This window comes from Mus musculus, chromosome 3 (genome assembly GCF_000001635.26).
Source record: "Mus musculus strain C57BL/6J chromosome 3, GRCm38.p6 C57BL/6J".
NCBI classification, from domain to species: Eukaryota; Metazoa; Chordata; class Mammalia; order Rodentia; family Muridae; genus Mus; species Mus musculus.
Genome location: NC_000069.6, coordinates 127,915,939 through 127,933,398, shown reverse-complemented (window position 1 = coordinate 127,933,398; position 17,460 = coordinate 127,915,939). Strand labels below are relative to the sequence as shown.

General features: G+C 43.5%; 1 long non-coding RNA gene across 1 annotated transcript in view; it reads right to left on the bottom strand.

The window, feature by feature from the left end:
* 9830132P13Rik (RIKEN cDNA 9830132P13 gene) overlaps positions 1-17,228 on the bottom strand; it is a 39,050-nt gene extending 21,822 nt beyond the window's left edge. Inside the window, exons 1-3 of the long non-coding RNA NR_040552.1 lie at positions 17,113-17,228; positions 5,843-5,970; positions 4,533-4,680 (exon numbers count right to left, since the gene is read on the bottom strand). This is a non-coding gene — a long non-coding RNA (RIKEN cDNA 9830132P13 gene). The remainder of the gene's footprint in view (positions 1-4,532; positions 4,681-5,842; positions 5,971-17,112) is intronic.
* Positions 17,229-17,460: the final 232 nt, after the last annotated feature.

Below are 17,460 nucleotides of genomic sequence, written 5' to 3'. Positions count from 1 at the left end.
GACTCCAAAGCCAGCAACTACCACAGAAAGTTTTTAGATTGTGAAGCCAAGTTAAGGTCCATAATCACTCTTCATCAAAAGGCTGCAGCAAGAGAGCAGATAGGCTGTGGTGGAAAAAGGGAGGATCAGAGTGAAAGCATCTGCTTCCCTGTAGTCACCGACCCCTCCGGACACAGCAGGGCATCTACACACGGAACACACAGCAGTCAGTACAGCAACTGCAAACCCTGTCCAAACCCAAGACAGGCCAAACCCCAGAAGAGAAAGAGGAGCTGGGCACACAGTCCCACCCAAGCCACGGAGCTCATGGCAATGGCTAGAGGCTGGAGGAGAGAGATTCTCTAAGCTGCCCACCTCTCCAGAAGAAGACCATCCAAGAACAATTGGGTAGAACGAAATTGGACTAACCCGTGTAGACCAGTTGGACATTATCAGTTCCTTTCTTTGCTTATATCATTTAAAAAAAAAGTGTATATACTCCAATGGTATAGGGATCATAAGTAATTTATAAGATTAAAAATCTTCAAATGGCAACGTTCAGTGAAGAATAAGTGCCGTGCTTTCTCCCAGCAGTGATTCAGTCTAAGGTGTCAGATCGCTGCTTATACCCCCGTCTCGTTTCTTCTATAAACCGTGGGATACCAACTAGAATATCAGTCATCTGTGTTCAAGTTCCGCTCATCACCAGACTCTTATGAAGATCCAAGGATGACAGAGATGAGTTCAGAAGTGAGTCATAAGCTTATTCTTGGAAACTCGGCAGGCAACGCTTGCACGTCTCCTAACTTCCTCTTCGGTTACAGGCACTCATGTCTGCAGCCCGCTTTCTATGTGCTTCAGGGATGGGTTTGTGTGCTCCTCTCCTGCATCCCACCTGCCTGACTGTATGTGCCCATCCCTGGGCTCTCAAATGCAAGTCACAGTGCTGGCCTGGGCTCTGTGTTTTCTTCCACAGTATCTTCTAGACACAAATCTCATTGCAGATTGGATTTCCCCATAACATTGCTGGAAGAGCCACCCACTCAGTACCTTTTCAAGCCCTTTTCCAAGAGCTGCCCCTTCATCAAAGGAGTTCCAAAACAGAATTTTCAGAAAGCGAACACACTTGTGAACCCAGAGCCCAGATCACCTGAAGCACATAGCCAGCGCACCTCATGGGGAAGTTCACTTGAAGCCTAGATTAGATCCCCTCAGAACCTTTCCTCATAATTTGGTATTTTCAGTTTACCTCCAGGACCACAGCAGATGTCATTCTTACAGGGGGTGGAGCAATGGAGTGAATCTATGAGGGAAGCCTGCAGCCCTGATCCTATGACTCACTATTTGATCTTGGATACTTTATTCATCCTTTAATTCTTTTCTTTATCGATGGCTACATGGATGGATAGATGGACGGACAGACAGACAGATGATAGAGAGATCTAGATACAGATTCAGATACAGATATAGAGCCGTAAACTGACCCAGAACTAGCTCCCTAGCTCTGCGTATTTTGCAATATTCAAGTCTCTGCTTCCTGAGTATTAAGATTATAGACTTGGGCCTCCATGCCTGGCCATACTTATTTAATCCTACTGAACTTCATTTACTTTATTTGCAAAAGCATATGAAGGCATTTCTAATTCTTTTCAATTTTCAGGAAAAATAAGCTAAGCCTTGCTGAGAAAATACAAGGTAAAAGAGAACGGGCACAGACTCCCATCAGGTATCATAGATGATGCGCTTCTACTTCTGTCTCCTCAAATCCCATAGCAACAGGGCGGGGAGAGAGTGAAAAGAAAATGATATATAGGAAGAACAGATAAAATTTAATATGTAAATTTACATAAGTTTGGCTATATACAATAGGATTCCCGTCCCCCACCCCCACCCCACCCCAGTGGTAAAAAAAGAAAACATGACATTTTCAGGAAAGTCAATGGACCTGAAAATCATTATGTTAAGCAAAATAAGCCATAAAGACAAATATTACATGCACTTTCCTCTTACATATGCAGCCAAGATTTAAACTTATCTGTGTGTTCTGTGTGAGGGTGGACCATGGAACTAGGAAGGGGGCCAGGCGAGGGAAAGTAGAGATGTTAGGGGATTTCAAACATACAGGGAAGACAACTGAGTGTATGTGGCACGAAGCAAAAGTGGGGATGTCTAGGGGAAGGGAAGGAACCTGCTAGAGGGAGAAAGGGGTGTGTGTGTGTGTGTGTGTGTGTTTGTGTGTGTGTGTGTATGACTGGAGGGGAAGAGGATAATTAGAGCATAAATATAATGATGCATGGATGTAAACATGGCATAATTAAAGTCCATCACCTCATATGCTTACTTAGAAAGTTATTTTTTACTTAAAAAGTGATAGTAGTCAAAGAGAAATGTCTAAATAAATTTAGTAGAGAAGATGGAGTAGGACTAATTAAGCCAGCAACAATATATCAGTGTCCACTAGCAGGTACTATGCAGAACCAATTTGCTGTCTAGAGGCCCCAGGCCACGTTATACCCACGGGAGTGTCCATAGTAAGATGAGGTGAAGCTCAAGTTGAAATCAGGACCAGGACTGTGCTGTGAAGCAGTCAGAAGTCCAGGCTCCCTCCTCCCCTTACCTCACCATCAAGGACCAGAAATGGATTCAGAGAATCACCAGTCTTCTGCAGCCGCAGCAGAAAGTCTGGGGGTGCCGAGAGCCCTAACTCGGAACGGTGTTTTCTACTCTGCCCTCAGAAGAGCGGCCTGACAGAGATGGTGTTAACATCTAGAAGGGTCAGCAAGAAGATCTAAGCAAATGTGGCACATGGCAGCTATGACAGGATTACTAAGAACAAATGAAATACTACTCCTGATAGGTGGTAGCATGGGGAACAGGGAGGTTCCACAGAGCCAAATGTCTCTGCAGAGTCACAGTAAGGCACACCCTGACGGTTGACTTGGCCAGATATGAACCTATCTATGTTCTGCAGTGAGGAAAGTGCCAAGACACAAGCATATACTATGTGCAACCAATCGTTTGGCTTTGGAAGTCCCCACCCCTTCAATGTGGATAAGAAACTAACCTGGACTGCATTCTCCAAAACACTTTCTTTTATGGGGTTTCGTTTTTGTTTTTGTTGTTGTTTTTGTTGGGGGTGGCGGGGAGTCTTAAATTCTGTCCCAACATGCATTCAGGATTTGGAAGGCAGAAGTGAGAGAAAGGTTTGCGGCTGTGGCTCTGGCTGTGGCTGTGGTTGTGGGAGAGGCTGCTGGCAATCAAGGTGTTAGATTGGTAGGAATGTTTGCAGGGAGTGGACTTGTACATTCCAATGTCTATTATGAACCCCTGGGCTGGGCGTGGAACGTTGCAGAGCTAAGAGCAGTGACCTCTGTGTCACATTACTGTGGCGTTGTTCAAATATTGCCCCACTGCACCGGCAGCAGCCGTTTGTTCTTCACCGACTTCTCTGTGTTTAGTCCCTAGAATGGCTATAATCCCATGGATTGAACAGAGACTTAAAAAACAAGCAAAAAATAAAAAAAGAGAGGCCCATTGGACTTGCAAACTTTATATGCCCCAGTACAGGGGAACGCCAGGGCCAAAAAGGGGCAGTGGTGGGTAGGGGATTGGGGGGTGGGTGGGTATGGGGGACCTTTGGGATAGCATTGAAAATGTAAACGAGGAAAATACCTAATAAAAAAAATAAAAAAAAAACAAGCAAAAAAAACCAAAAAACAAACAAAAACAAAAAACCAAAACAACAACAAAAGCCTAACTCTCAACTGATGTTGAGAAATAGAAGAATAAGCTCATTATTTAGACATCTAGAATGGCCCAGGATATGAGTTAGCAGAGGCCAGAAATCAGCCCCAGTGAGTGTGGCTCGTAGTAGGTTATTTCTCCATCAGTAGAATGAGCCATTTCAACCCAGATTAGATTAGATTAAGGGCAGGTTTATTGGGAAGCTGCTCTCAAGCAGGGGAATTCACTGACCCCAAGGAGGGAAACCAGGGAAGTCCCCATGGGGAAGGAAGGGGGCAGGAAAAAAGGGCTGTGTGCATGAATGCGCGAGGGGGGAGGAAGAGACTAAAATGTCTGGATTATATAGGGAAGAGCCTCTGAGAGAAGGAGAGCCCAGCCGTTAGACTGGAAAGTTCATTGTTGAGGCAGAGTATGCAAGGTGGGGACTGAGGGATGCTGGGATAGCCAGGAGGCCAGGTCTGTTTTAATATGTCAACAACTATGCACCTCAGTCCCTTGTCCTGGGTCTGAAACCCAACAGCTACCAAGCTTCTACTCAGGCTGCTCTAAGCATAATGTGGATCCGACCTCCTTCATTTAACACTGTTTTAAGATTAGTGACGGGCTGGTGAGATGGCTCAGTGGGTAAGAGCACTCGACTGCTCTTCCGAAGGTCCGAAGTTCAAATCCCAGCAACCACATGGTGGCTCACAACCACCTGTAATGAGATCTGATGCCCTCTTCTGGTGTGTCTGAAGACAGCAACAGTGTACTTACATATAATAAATAAATAAATCTTTAAAAAAAAAAAAAGATTAGTGACAACATACCACAGGGTTGCTTTCAACATGAGCATACACGTCAGTTCTCTTCCCTAAAAGGCTTCTTGTGTGTCAAGCTTATAGTCTTGAAGTGCCAACAGAAGCAGTATATCCAAGGTGTGGCAGGGTGTCTGACCATCTATTCTTCCATTGTGCTCTAAAAAACAATATAAATGCCATGTAGTGTTAACGCAGACAGAGTGTTTTCATGCTTTCCCACGCTTGCCCATGAAATTCCAGCCATCTTGAGGACACTCTGCGATCACTTTTGGTTCTTCTTCCATGGAATGCACCTCTCATGCTGTCAGCCCACAGAGATTCACCCCAGGAGCTCAGTGGCTTGTCCTGCCTTCAAGGCTCACACCTAAAGTATTAATACATTTATTTCAGAACTCTTGGGTTTGGTGGCTCCATGGTCAGTCCCCTCTGTCTCACAGACCTTCATTATATGTATACTGATAGAATAGAAACATCTTTAAAAGTGTCGTTCTAAATTCCTGCTCTTAGCAAGCCTTGAAATTTTTCTCACAACTTGGCCTCTTTGTCGCAATGCTCAGACCTGAAATCATCCCTCTCCTGGGCTCCACTCCTCACAGGAAGAGGGGACAGAAGGTACAGATAGTCATGCTTTCATGTTACAAAGACAGACTTACAGTCCATACTGAAGAAAAGAGTCCATACAGGCATTGTTAATGTCTTAGCGTGTGCTTGGCGCTAATGGCTTCAGAGTGAGCTCCTCCAGCCCAGAGGACCTGGTGAGTGCACGGCAGATACTAACCTGACCCAGAATTAATGCTGTAAGTAAGTAATGAGAATGAGAAAGGCACAGACAGGGCTGGGGAGATGCTCCATGGGTAATGTGCTTGCCATGCAAGCCCAAGGACCAGAGTTCAGGTCCCCAGAACCCTTGTAAAGTCGGATGCAGTAGCATGCATTTGTAATCCCAGTTTGCTACTGCAAAATAGGGGACAAGCAGGTGTGTGTGAGCCAGCTAGCCTGGTGTACAACAAAGAGGCACTGTCACAAATGGGGAGGAAGGCAAGGCCTGACGCTGAAGGCTGTTCTCTGACATACACATGTCTACCATGGCATATGTATACAGACGGGGGGGGGGGGGGGGAGGGGAAGGGAGAGGGAGAGGAAGGGAGGGAGGGAGGGAGGGAGGGAGGGAGGGAGGGAGGGAGGGAGGGAGGGAGGGAGACAGAGATGGAGAAAATATAAAAGTGCAGACAACACGTGTCTTAAAGACACAGCTGACCACCTGATCAGAAGACTAAAACTGAGCTACAGACCCTGTTCCCCTGCCTTGCCCCTTGTACCTGTGTAATCTGCTGGCTGGAGATGGGAGGTATGACAGATTTTCATGATGTAAATTCACTGTCTTCTCTTATCTCTGGATCTCTGAGTAAAGCAACCTTAACATTCAATTCGTACCTCTTTTTATCACCTTTCAAAGGAACAAGGCAGATTCCAGTTAGGATGTGTCTGTGGGAGAGGAAAGATACAAATCATATTTTCTTATAGAGAAGCGTGGAGGTCACTCCACACTTCTTAGTCAGACTCATCTGTGGCCCTCCAGCCTACAGAGGGGTGGGGGAAACTTCGAAACAGGCACTAGTGAGCGACAGCAATCTTTCAGAATAGAATTGTTTGAATGTGGACTGTCCACCATTGTGTTTGAACTGTCTGGCCAAGCCGGTGACACTGTTTTATAAGGCTGTGGAACTTTTGGGAGTTGGAGCCTCAGTGCAGGAAGTGGAGTGGGTCTGTGTGCATGGACTTCTGTGGATCTTACAACCTAACTCCACTTCACCTGCTCTCTGCTTTCTGTTCTTACCAGGCTGTGGGCAGATGAGGGGGCCAGCTGGACTCCTGCCAGCTTTAGGACACCTGTCATCATGCCGTCACTTGAGGTAGACCCTGTCTCCTCCGACTGTGAAGCACGGGGCAACCCTTCCTCTCTCAAGTTCTTGACAGCTATTCAGTTTCAGCCACAAGCCAATTGTTGATTCCAAGGTGAGCAGCTGTGAGAAAAGCCTCAACTCAGACTGCGTGAAGAATGACTTCCTGGTTCTGAGAACAATGGAAAAATTGAAGGTAATGCCACGAGGAAATGATAACGTGCCACGTTTGAAAATATCATGGAAAGAAAAATAGCCAAGCCTTTGGATAGAGTACATGTATCAAGATTAGGTAAAGAATATCCAAACTAGCCTTTTTAGTCCTCGCTTTTCTTACTCTCTAGCCCTCTTTCTTTTTTTTTTTTTATTACGTATTTTCCTCAATTACATTTCCAATGTCTAGCCCTCTTTCTCTCTTTCCCTTCCCCCCTCTCTCCACACGGCCAGTCTCTCTCTTGCTACCTTCTCTCCTTTCTCCCTGCCTTTCTACAATAAAGCTCTAAAACCATTTTAAAAAAAAGAATCTCCACACTATCATGGAAATAAAATCCTTTGCATGTGCATGGTGGGGATGGGGGTTGGCTCAGGAGCAGAAGGTGCAGCCTGGAGCAGACTCACCCAGCCTCGCCCTTCTCAGGCCCCACTTCTATAAGAAGGGGTCCCTGGGCCCTCCAGAAGAATGACTCCAACCCCCTATTCACCCCTCAAGGTACAACCCCAGGGCTAAGGAGAAGAGACACCCCAGCCTTCTCATTTTTCCCCTGGAGGCTGAGTTGAATAAGTCACTTCTTGGTGGCTTTCCAGGACAAGGCAAACATGCTATATCATGTCAGCACCATCCCAGTACATGATTTAGCCTGTGGCAGTGGCCTTGACAGTTTCCCACCGCTCCTAACACTGTCTGCTACTTTATAACTGCTCAGGATATATTTGTCCTCAACCTTTCCTTTAAACGTGCAACCACAAATGATATAGTTTCTATGAAATACAGACAAAATTCCAAAGGTGGGATTAAAGCTTATTCCCTAGAGAATAAACTATATTCTTGGAAAAAAAGTTTTTATACTAATATTTTTATTTTTTTTAAGATTTCATTTTAGATGATGTATATAGAGAAGAGTACACATGAGTGCAGTTATCCATGGATGTCAGAAGAGGACGTGGTAACCTGGAGTTATAGGTAATTGTGAGTTGCCCAACATAACACCTAGGAGCCAAACTTGGTTGCACACAATACTAGTGCCCACCTGTAACTTACAAGCCATCTCTCTAACCCCAGTAACATACTATAAGTGTAGTGACTTAAAGACCAAAAATACCCTTTAATTTCAATAAGCCTATTGTAAACAGCTAGACCTTAACTCGTGACAGTCTAGGGACAGCCTCTCTCATTCAAAAAGGTTTAGCATCAAGCTTGCAGTCCATGAAAGACAATGCAATATGGAACTTGTTCTCTTCAGTCCTACCTGCAACCCTATCGATGTCCTTACAGAGATTGGACAGTTTGTACAGTTATATGTTAATCTGTGGCATCCTGCTCCGTATACAGAGATACATTTTGGTTTTTCCCCTTTCATGCAGACTTTAGTTTTTACAGTGACCTTCCTGACTAGGATGGCTAATCTCAGTTATCACGTTGATTGGATCTGGAATCGACTAAGAGACACATTGCTAGCATGTCTGTAAGGATGTTTCCTAGAAGGATTTCCTGAAGGGTTAAGACTCCCCTGAGTGCCACGTACCTTCTGGCAATGGCCAAGAGATAAACAGGGGAAGACAGAGTTGCTCTTGGCCTGCTTGTCTTTGCACCTTGCTGGTGAGTACATCAGCTCCTCGCTAGTACAGCAACTACCATAGCAGGCAAAGAAATGAAGCTTCCAACACAGACTAAGGTCCAGTATCTCCTGGGATCCCCTAGACCTGCAGCATGGTACTGGGACTGTTAAGCATCCAGCTTTACAGACTAAGCAGGTACCAGGTTCTCAGCCTCTCTAAAGTACAACCAGCCACTGCTGGACTACTCATCCCATGCTGTGTCCAGGAATGAGTACATTTTCTTTGTTATGTACATCCATTTGTTTGGTTCTGTTCTGTAGAAAGCCCTGAGGAAGACACTGCCTACAGATCAATGCAACCTGCCTAAACACAACTTTTAAAAGTCCCTGCCTCTGTCTTGGTATATTTAGGCTACTGTAACGAAGTATCAAATATAAGATAACTCTTAAAAAACAGAAAGTTGTTCCACAGGCCTGGGGAAGTGGGTGATCAAGGCGCTGACAGATGTAGTAACTATGAAGGGACCACTTCCTGTTTCACAGGCAGCTCTTATCTCACTGTATCCTCATCTGGAGAAGGGTGATGGAGGTCTCTGGGGCCTTTGCAAAGATACTAATCTCATTCATGAAGCCACTACCTACCAGAATCTATTATGATTACCTTCCCATGGCCCTACTTCTGCTGCATACACATCTCTATGTAACAGAGTCTAGAATATATATAAAAGAATTATTTATATGCCTGCATGTACATTTGCACACCAGAAGAGGGCATTGGAGTCCATGGGACCACAGTTTTAGATGGTTATGAGCCACTATATGGGTGCTTGGAATTGAACTCAGGACCTCTGAAAGAACAGCCACTGCTCTTAACCACTGAGCCATCTCTCCAGCCCCAAATCTTTATATTTTTAGAAATTCTGTTTACATCTTTTATCTATTTTGAGTTCATTTAATTTATATTATATATATATATATACATACTTAATTTAAATTATAAGTCCAAAGTTTCATATATATATATATATATATATACATATACATATACATATATATATATATATATATATATATATACATATATACATATATATGAGAAGAATATTTGTGTGGGTGCATGTGTGCATGCTCAGGCATGAATTACTTGTTCACACTGTTTCTAGTTCCAGTGTGAATACTCCCCCTCCCCATGGACAAATGTAAAGAAATGATGACTTCACAACCAGCTGAATATTTGTCTGCAAACTTTAGAACAGCTCGCTGATAACACTACTATGAATGTCCCAAACACCCATGTGTGAACTGGTGGTAAAATTTTGTTAAAACTGCTTTGGAGGAATTTGCAGACTAACAATGAGGAAGTTGCTGATCCTTCACATAAAAGTAAAAGAAAGATGTAGTTTCTAAAAACCTAACATAATAGATTACAAAGCTGCATAAGTAAGAAGCCCATCAAATGAACATTAAAAGAACATCATTCAGAGAGCAGAAAAGAAGACACTGTTTCACAACAGCATATGCCCTACCCAGACCCCAGCAAGCCAGGCGATGAGCTGTGGTGAGGATGGGAAGTCCCTTCCATAGGGACCAAGTGGCCTGGCTCTTCCCAGCCCCGAAGCAACACACCCATGGTGTCTACAGTCTGTTAACCCTACAGCTTGCTTCTTTATTCCTCTCAGTTTGGAAAGAGTAAGTGAATCTCTCTCTTTCCAGAAACCTCCCTGGGTCCTGTACTGGCAGGAGCAAGGCAGAAGCATATCTCAAGCCTGAAGAGGAAGTGAGTCAGAAATCATAGTTTTCTCAGGTGACAAATCTCACACTACTTCCGTCTAAGGCATTTGAGAAGGGCTTAACATATCAAATATCCTGATCATCCTGTCTGCTTCTACCACGTAGGATGCCCTCCCTAGCTGCAGTGATTAACCAGAAGTGCTGCAGCCAACAGGATGCTCAAGACTTTCAATGGCAGCTGCAGAAGCTAAACACTCACCTCCCAGTGAGGGGACCCATTCATTCCTGGTGGCCCTGAGAAAAGTCATCCTCAGGCTAAATCTAGCACGAGTACCACAGCAAAGCCTGAGCATCCAGGGAAAGATCCAGAACACTGAGAAAGCCACTTGCAGAAGGTCCAACTTCTTCACTTTTTAGAAAACATAAGCCAATCCCTTTCCTTGAGTCAACTGAAGTTTATCGTTTTATTCTAACAAAGGCATGAACTGGGTCTAATGTATAATTGTAGCTTTGGTAGGTATGGCTTTTGTTTCGACTTTTTAAAATGATTGATTGGTTGATTGATTGATTGATAGCATGTATATGTGTGCCTGAGTTTAAGTGTGGGACAGGTGTGCAAGTGACCAGAGAGGCCAAAAGAGGGCATTTGTTTCCCTGGAGTTGGTGTTGAATTGTGGCATTGTTGGTGGCCTTGTGCACGACTAGATGTTGGTGCTGGGAACTAAACCCAAGTCCTCTGCAGAAGCAGGAAGTGCTCCCATCTGCTGAGCTATCTCTCCAACCCCTTGATTTAATTTTTCTTGGTTATTTGACACTGTCGCAGTTTTGTGTTCCCAGGCTTTTACCCAGCCAGTGTTTTTGTTTTGTTTTGTTTTGTTTTGTTTTGTTTTGTTTTGTTTTGTTTTGTTTTGTTTTGTGTTGTGTTGTGTTGTGTTGTGTTGTGTTGTTTTGTTTCTACCCTTTGAAAGCTACCCAGTGTATCTGTGGAACAGTAGCTAGTTGCTGTAAATCCAGGCTCCCCTCTCCCTTTTCACTAGCAAGCTGTCCTCGAAGAGCTGTGTGACCCAGATTTGGACCGCTTGTCCTCATTCTAACCTTGCGCTGGGCTGGGCTTGCTTGCAGAACTCTACATCTGATCATTGCACATTGACTCCCTGGGGGAAGAAGTGACACCTGCGATAGGAGACACCTGCCTTGGAGTCCCGCCCAGGCTAGTGTGAGCTGTTCTGCCTAAGGACTCATCTGACAAGAAAGGGTATCAGATAACAGAGGAAGTGCTTTCTACTGCTTTTTTTTTCCTGTTTTCTGACAATTCCATCCCCTCCCCACCCCACCCCACTCCCCTTTTTTTCCAAAAGTGATAGTGGCTCTGCTTGCTCCATAAACACTAGCAATTCCTCAGGTTTAAGAGCCACACAGAACCCCTCTGTTAAGGGCAGAGAAACTGAGTTTTCTTCCCAAGTCCAGAGTGACAAATCCAAGCTAAGAGACAAATTCCATCAAGTCTAAGCATGTCTGGTTATTTTGAGGACCAAATTGAGCAGTCCTATGATGGCACCCACAGGACCATCCATGGATGGCTTCACCATTGACTATGGAGGTCACATTTAAACAGAACCTTAGTGACAAAATACCTCCTAAAACTGGTAGGTCCAAATGGCACTTTCAGGTAGAGAAAGCCAAAGAACTTTATTAAGAAAATTGAGAATTATGGGTAAAAGGAGCAGCATAGCCAATTTAGATTAAATGCACTGGAAAAAAAATCCATTTCAAAAAAATCAGAATTATTCCATATAAGACAGGTTGACTTGTGAAACTGTGAGCTCAGACCACTAAACAAACTCAGTCAGCAGTTAGTTAGATGGCTTGGATAGAGACACAAACTTTTTGTTTGTTTGGTTTGGTTTGGTTTGGTTTGGTTTTATTTTGAGGTTTTTTTTTTTTTTTCGAAACAGGTTTCCCTGTGTGTACCTGGCTGTCCTGAAACTCACTCTGTAGACCAGGCTGGCCTCAAACTCAGAAATCCGCCTGCCTCAGCCTCCCGAGTGCTGGGATTAAAGGCGTGCACCACCACCGTTCAGTGAGACACAAACTCTTAATCAGAATTGATCAGACAGATTTCACAGGCTTGTGTCTTTTGTAAATTCTGCAGCGTGCCTCAAATGAAATGCAGTCAGTAAGATCTTAACTCACTGACTCCCCAAACTTTGGTTTACATAAGAATCTGCTGGAAGAGAGATGTATTGCCCACACCCAGGGTGGCACACACCAGCGATTCAGAAACAGCCAGTCCAAGGCAAGGGCCAAGAATTTGCTTTTCTAATAAGGTCCCAAGTGATACCTGCTGCTCCGAAGGCCATGCTTAGAATAGCTCCATAAATCAGAATTATTTATTAGATATCTGTGAAAAGATGATGGAAAATTAACAGGCTTTGGCAAGCAAGGCAGAAAATAAAATGTAATGTACTTGGCACTCTTATAGGAATAAAATGGACTACTGTGATCGCTATTTCAAAGGGAAGGAATCCTTCTGGGGCAGGCCACATCCATTTAACATTTGGAAGGCCTCGAACTAATCGTCCTGCCTCTTCATCCTTCAGCAAATCCTACACCACCACGACTCCACGTCTTGATGGCAGAAGGAGCTTCTGACTGAAGGAGCTGAAGGGGTTTGCAACCCCATAGGAAGAACAACAATATCAATTAACCAGACCACCCAGAGCTCCCCGGGACTAAACCACCAACCAAAGAGTATACATGGCTCCATCTGCATATGTAGCAGAGATTGCTTTATTTGGCATCAATAGGAGTGGAGACCCTTGGTCCTGTGAAGGCTTGATGCCCCAGCAAAAGGGAATGCTAGGGTGGTGAGGTAGGAGTGGGCAGGTGGGGTGGGGGAGCACCCTCATAGAGGCAGGGGAAGTGGGGATGGGATAGGGGGTGTGCAGAGGGGAAGTCAGGAAGGGAGGACAACATTTGAAGTGTAAATAAATAAAATAACCAATAAAAAAGAAAACATTTGGAGGGGAAATTTAGTGATAAAAAATGGCTGTTCATTTCTAGCCTCTATACTCTTCTTTTAGACGCTTGGCTTATGGGATTCTAAGGAGATAACAGAATTTTAAAATCTTAAGTCTGGGGGGTCAGGGACCCCCTCATATTTGAATATCTCTCCAGTGCCTTCATCATCAACTCCCATCAGCTTGGTAACAGGACTCAAGGCAAGATATTTTTTTTCTGTTATAAGTAAAGCACAACTGTTTGGGATCAGTAGGTTGCTGTGGTCTGTAAATGTCTTACCCTGAAAGTTCAGCAGAGGCAGTTGTCGTCTATGTGACGAGGTCAAAGGCAAGTCTTGCCAGTCCTCCAATGTTCATGTCAAATTTCTCATGGAGTCATTTCTTACCCCCTCAATAAATAGATTGTGAACCCCACGTCTTCACCTTACACCCGGATTTCTTAATGTATTACCCACTGTACTATGATTTATAATTAATATTTCTTGAGTTATCATGGGTCCGATTGCAAAGCAGGTGAGACAAGAGAAGTGTATAAAACATCACTAAGCTCTGACAGAAAGTAACCGTTAACAATAATAATAAGAGAGCTAGACCTGAGAGGGGTGGCCAAGGGACAAACAAGGCTGTAGGGCAGTGGCAATTCCTCAGACGTGAATGGAGAGGGTATAGTTAATAGTTTCATTATGGAAACATAAATGTTCGGAAGTTTGTCCTGGCCAGGACTGATCTGGGGTCACTGGGAAAGCAAAGGGCTTCCCTACAGAGGCAGGTGATGCTGTTGTGGAGGATCTGCCAGAGAAGACCGCTCAGACATGGATTTAAGCCCATAGAAAGTCTTTGTTAGCTAGCCAATAACAACACTGGGTGTTTGGGATACCAGTGTAGCCCTGAGCCTTTCTCGGAGTGAGCTTTTCAGCACAAAACCCAGGTTCTGGGCTGACATACTTCAGTTAACAAGAACAGTTACCCAAAAATGGAACTACAGAAGTCATAAAGCAAAGATAGTACATTTAGAGACTTTCCCAGAGCTATGGGCTTTGATGGATTTGGTCTTCGTTTCCTTTTGGCAGGTGGTACTGTCCGCACACTGCTGAGTTTTATGGCCTGAACGGCCATCCATCATGGAGTCAGTTGTATTAAAGTCTAAGGACCCTGTAACAGCGCCAGTTGATCAACTACCAGCCGGACAGGCAGGCACTGGCTGTGGAAGCCCAGGGAACAGGCAAGCCACAGAACCTGGAGAGAGATTAATGTTTCAATAGAGACCTGTACTCTCAAGTCTCATGCAGACATGAATGTATGTGTACAAGAAACCTTTGGGTCTCCAATTGCTAGGATAGGGAGTCTATACAAAGCTTTTTACCAGGTTGGGTTTGGACTGGAAGTCCAGTGACCACATATTCTAGGTTTTCACTCACCATGCAGTCGCTGTACACAGACACCGTTTTAACAGATCCGTCTGGGAAAGTTTCCCATGGAGAACATTGCAAAAGGAGATGGTTAAAAAAAACTCTATCAGTCATCTAAACCAAACAGTGACTCCAGAGTTGAGAAGCAATAAATTGAATACTGACATATTCGTAGATTTTTCTTGAGATTAAAGATGGTGGGGCAAGGTGTAGAGCCATGTGCCTTTAATCCCAGTGCTTGGGGGGGGGGGGGCAGAGGAAGGGAATCTCTGTGAGGTAGAAGCTTGTGATTCACATAGAGAGTCCCAGGACAGCTAGGGCTACTTAGTAAAGCCCTGCCCCAAAATAAATAAATAAATAAATAAATAAAGATGGAGTTTCCTTTTAAGTGTCTATGGTTCTTAGTTATTGTAGTAAACTACTCCTCTGAGAACATTGAGAATTCTCAAGCTATTTTCTTTTACACATCATTTAAGAAATGAACAAGCTGTCCTAAAATTCATATGAAAATGGCTCAGCATAGCCAAGCCAGTGTTAAAAAAAAATGACACTTTAAAGGCTGACACTTCCTGATTTTAAAACTTACTGTGTCACTCTATAGAAATCAGATACGGTGGCACAGCTTAGGTATGCAAGTGTGTTGGTTACTTTTCTGTTTCTGTGATAAAACACCGTCATTAGAACTGATTTATGGAAGAAAGGTTTATTTCAGAGGGATAAGAGTCCGTCGTGGTGGACGGGCATAGCAGTAGGCAGAGGCATGACATCCAGAGCAGGAAGCTGAGAGCTCACATCCTCAACCACAAACACAAGGAGAGGAGCAACTGCAAGAGTTAAACGCTTAAAACCCACCCCCTGTGATGACGCACTTCCTCCAGAAAGGTAACGCCTCCTAAGCCTCTTGAAATAGCACTGGGAACCAAGTGTTCAAACACCCATGGCTACGAAGGATATTTCTTACTTAAATCATCACAGTGGGCCAGTTGGTACAGCACTTGCCTAAGATCCTGTGGTGCTGGCATAAAGAACTAAATACAGATACCTACAAGACTATATAAATTAGCTATTAAGTTTATGGTGAATTGATTTCTAGCATATGTGCCAAGGTTCTTCAGTGGGAAAGGGGGCATCTTTTCTCAGTAAGTAGCTGAGACAATACAACGCTCACATGCAAAAGAATGAATGACCCTAGACTCAGACCTTACACCATACACAAAGAACTCTCTAATGGATAATAGATTGTAGCATAAGAACAAAAAACTACAAAATTCTTAGAAGAAAGGATATCTGTAAATCTTTGTGGCTTTGGATTAGGAAGTGGTTTCGTAGATATCACATAAAAAGTACAAATGACAAAAAAAATAGATAATTAGACATTAAAATTTCAAAACTTCTACGCTTTAAATGCTCTTTAATCTGGTTTTCAAAAACTGTTGAAAATGGTATATTATATAAGCCAAATAAAGGACATGTGAATTAAACAAAAAGAATGTAAAAGACAGCCTACAAATGAGAGAAAATACTTATGTGTCTGATAAAGTATGCGTATCCAGAAAATACAAGGAACTTTCTCAAATGACCAATCAAAACTCCAGTCTTAGACTAGGCAGGGCTTGGGATGGCTCAGAGGTAGAGCACTTTTGACATATCTTTAAGGGAGACTGGAGAAAAAGTAAAATGGCAAGTTACTTTGGAAAAGAACCTAGTAACTTTGCCAAACCTTAACATATAATACCATTCCTAAGTTTATGCTACAAAAAAATTAAAAATATATGTATGCAAAGAAACTACTTAAATGTAGTTTCATTAGCAACATTATTCACTATAGCCAAAAAAGCAGAAATAACTCAAATCTCGATTAATTTGAGAAACTAGACCAAACACTGTATATTCATGCTATGAAATATGGCTCTGCAGTCATGGCCTCAAGCAACAAGAAGTCAAAAATTCATCTGAAAAATTCTGAAAGAGAAAAATTCATCTGGACTGAGCATAACAGCTTTTATTTTCTTGTCACTATTCCGTCAAGAGGATAGCTATTAACATATTATTTACATTGTCCTGGATATTTCAAGGAACCTAGAAATCATTTCAGGAGGAGGCACCTAGGTTATACAAAGGCAAATGCTAAAGCACTTCTACTTATTGGTTAGGTTTTTGCTCATCATTTTGGTCTTTTGAGACAGTCTGACTATATAGTCGAGGCTGGTCCCAAACTTGCCACCTTCCTGCCTTAGCTCCTGAGAGTTAGGATTACAGGAGCTCACCATCACACCCAGCTCTCAACATTTGTTTGTTTGATACAAAAAACTTAAATATTTGAGGATTCAGTCATCCAAGGGGGCTCCCGAAACCAGTCACTCATAGTTAACAAGGAACAACTAGACATATAAGACTATGTAAAAAATTAAAGTACTGTTGCTAAAATCTCTTCCCTGTGCTAACAGAAATAGCATCTACACCTCTTCCTAAGGTTCCAACAGCAAACTGAAGTATGGTTCCACAAAAGTTCACCCAGGCTGGGCAGTGGTGACACATGCTTTTAATCCCAGCACTTGAGAGGTAGAGGCAGGCAGATTTCTGAGTTCAAGACCAGCCTGGTCTACAGAGTGAGTTCCAGGACAGCCAGAGCTACACAGAGAAACCCTGTCTTGAAACCTGTCTTAGTTAGGGTTTTACTGCTGTGAACAGACACCATGACCAAGGCAAGTCTTATTAAAAACAACAACAACATTTAATTGGGGCTGGCTTACAAATTCAGAGGTTCAGTCCATTACCAACAAGGTGGGAGCAATTAAGGCATCCAGGCAGGCATGGTGCAAGAGGTGCTGAGTGTTCTACATCTTCATCCAGAGGCTGCTAGTAGAAGACTGACTTCCAGGCAACTAGGGTGAGGATCTTATGCCCACACCCACAGTGACACACCTACTCCAACCAGGTCACACCCATTCCAACAAGGCCACACCTCCAAATGGTGCCACTCCCTGGTCCAAGAATATACAAACCATCGCAAAACACACACCCCCCCCCAAAAAAAAATTCACCCAGGAGAACTAGGGAGTTTATTAAACCTATGTACAAAGCAATGGGTGAGAAGCTAT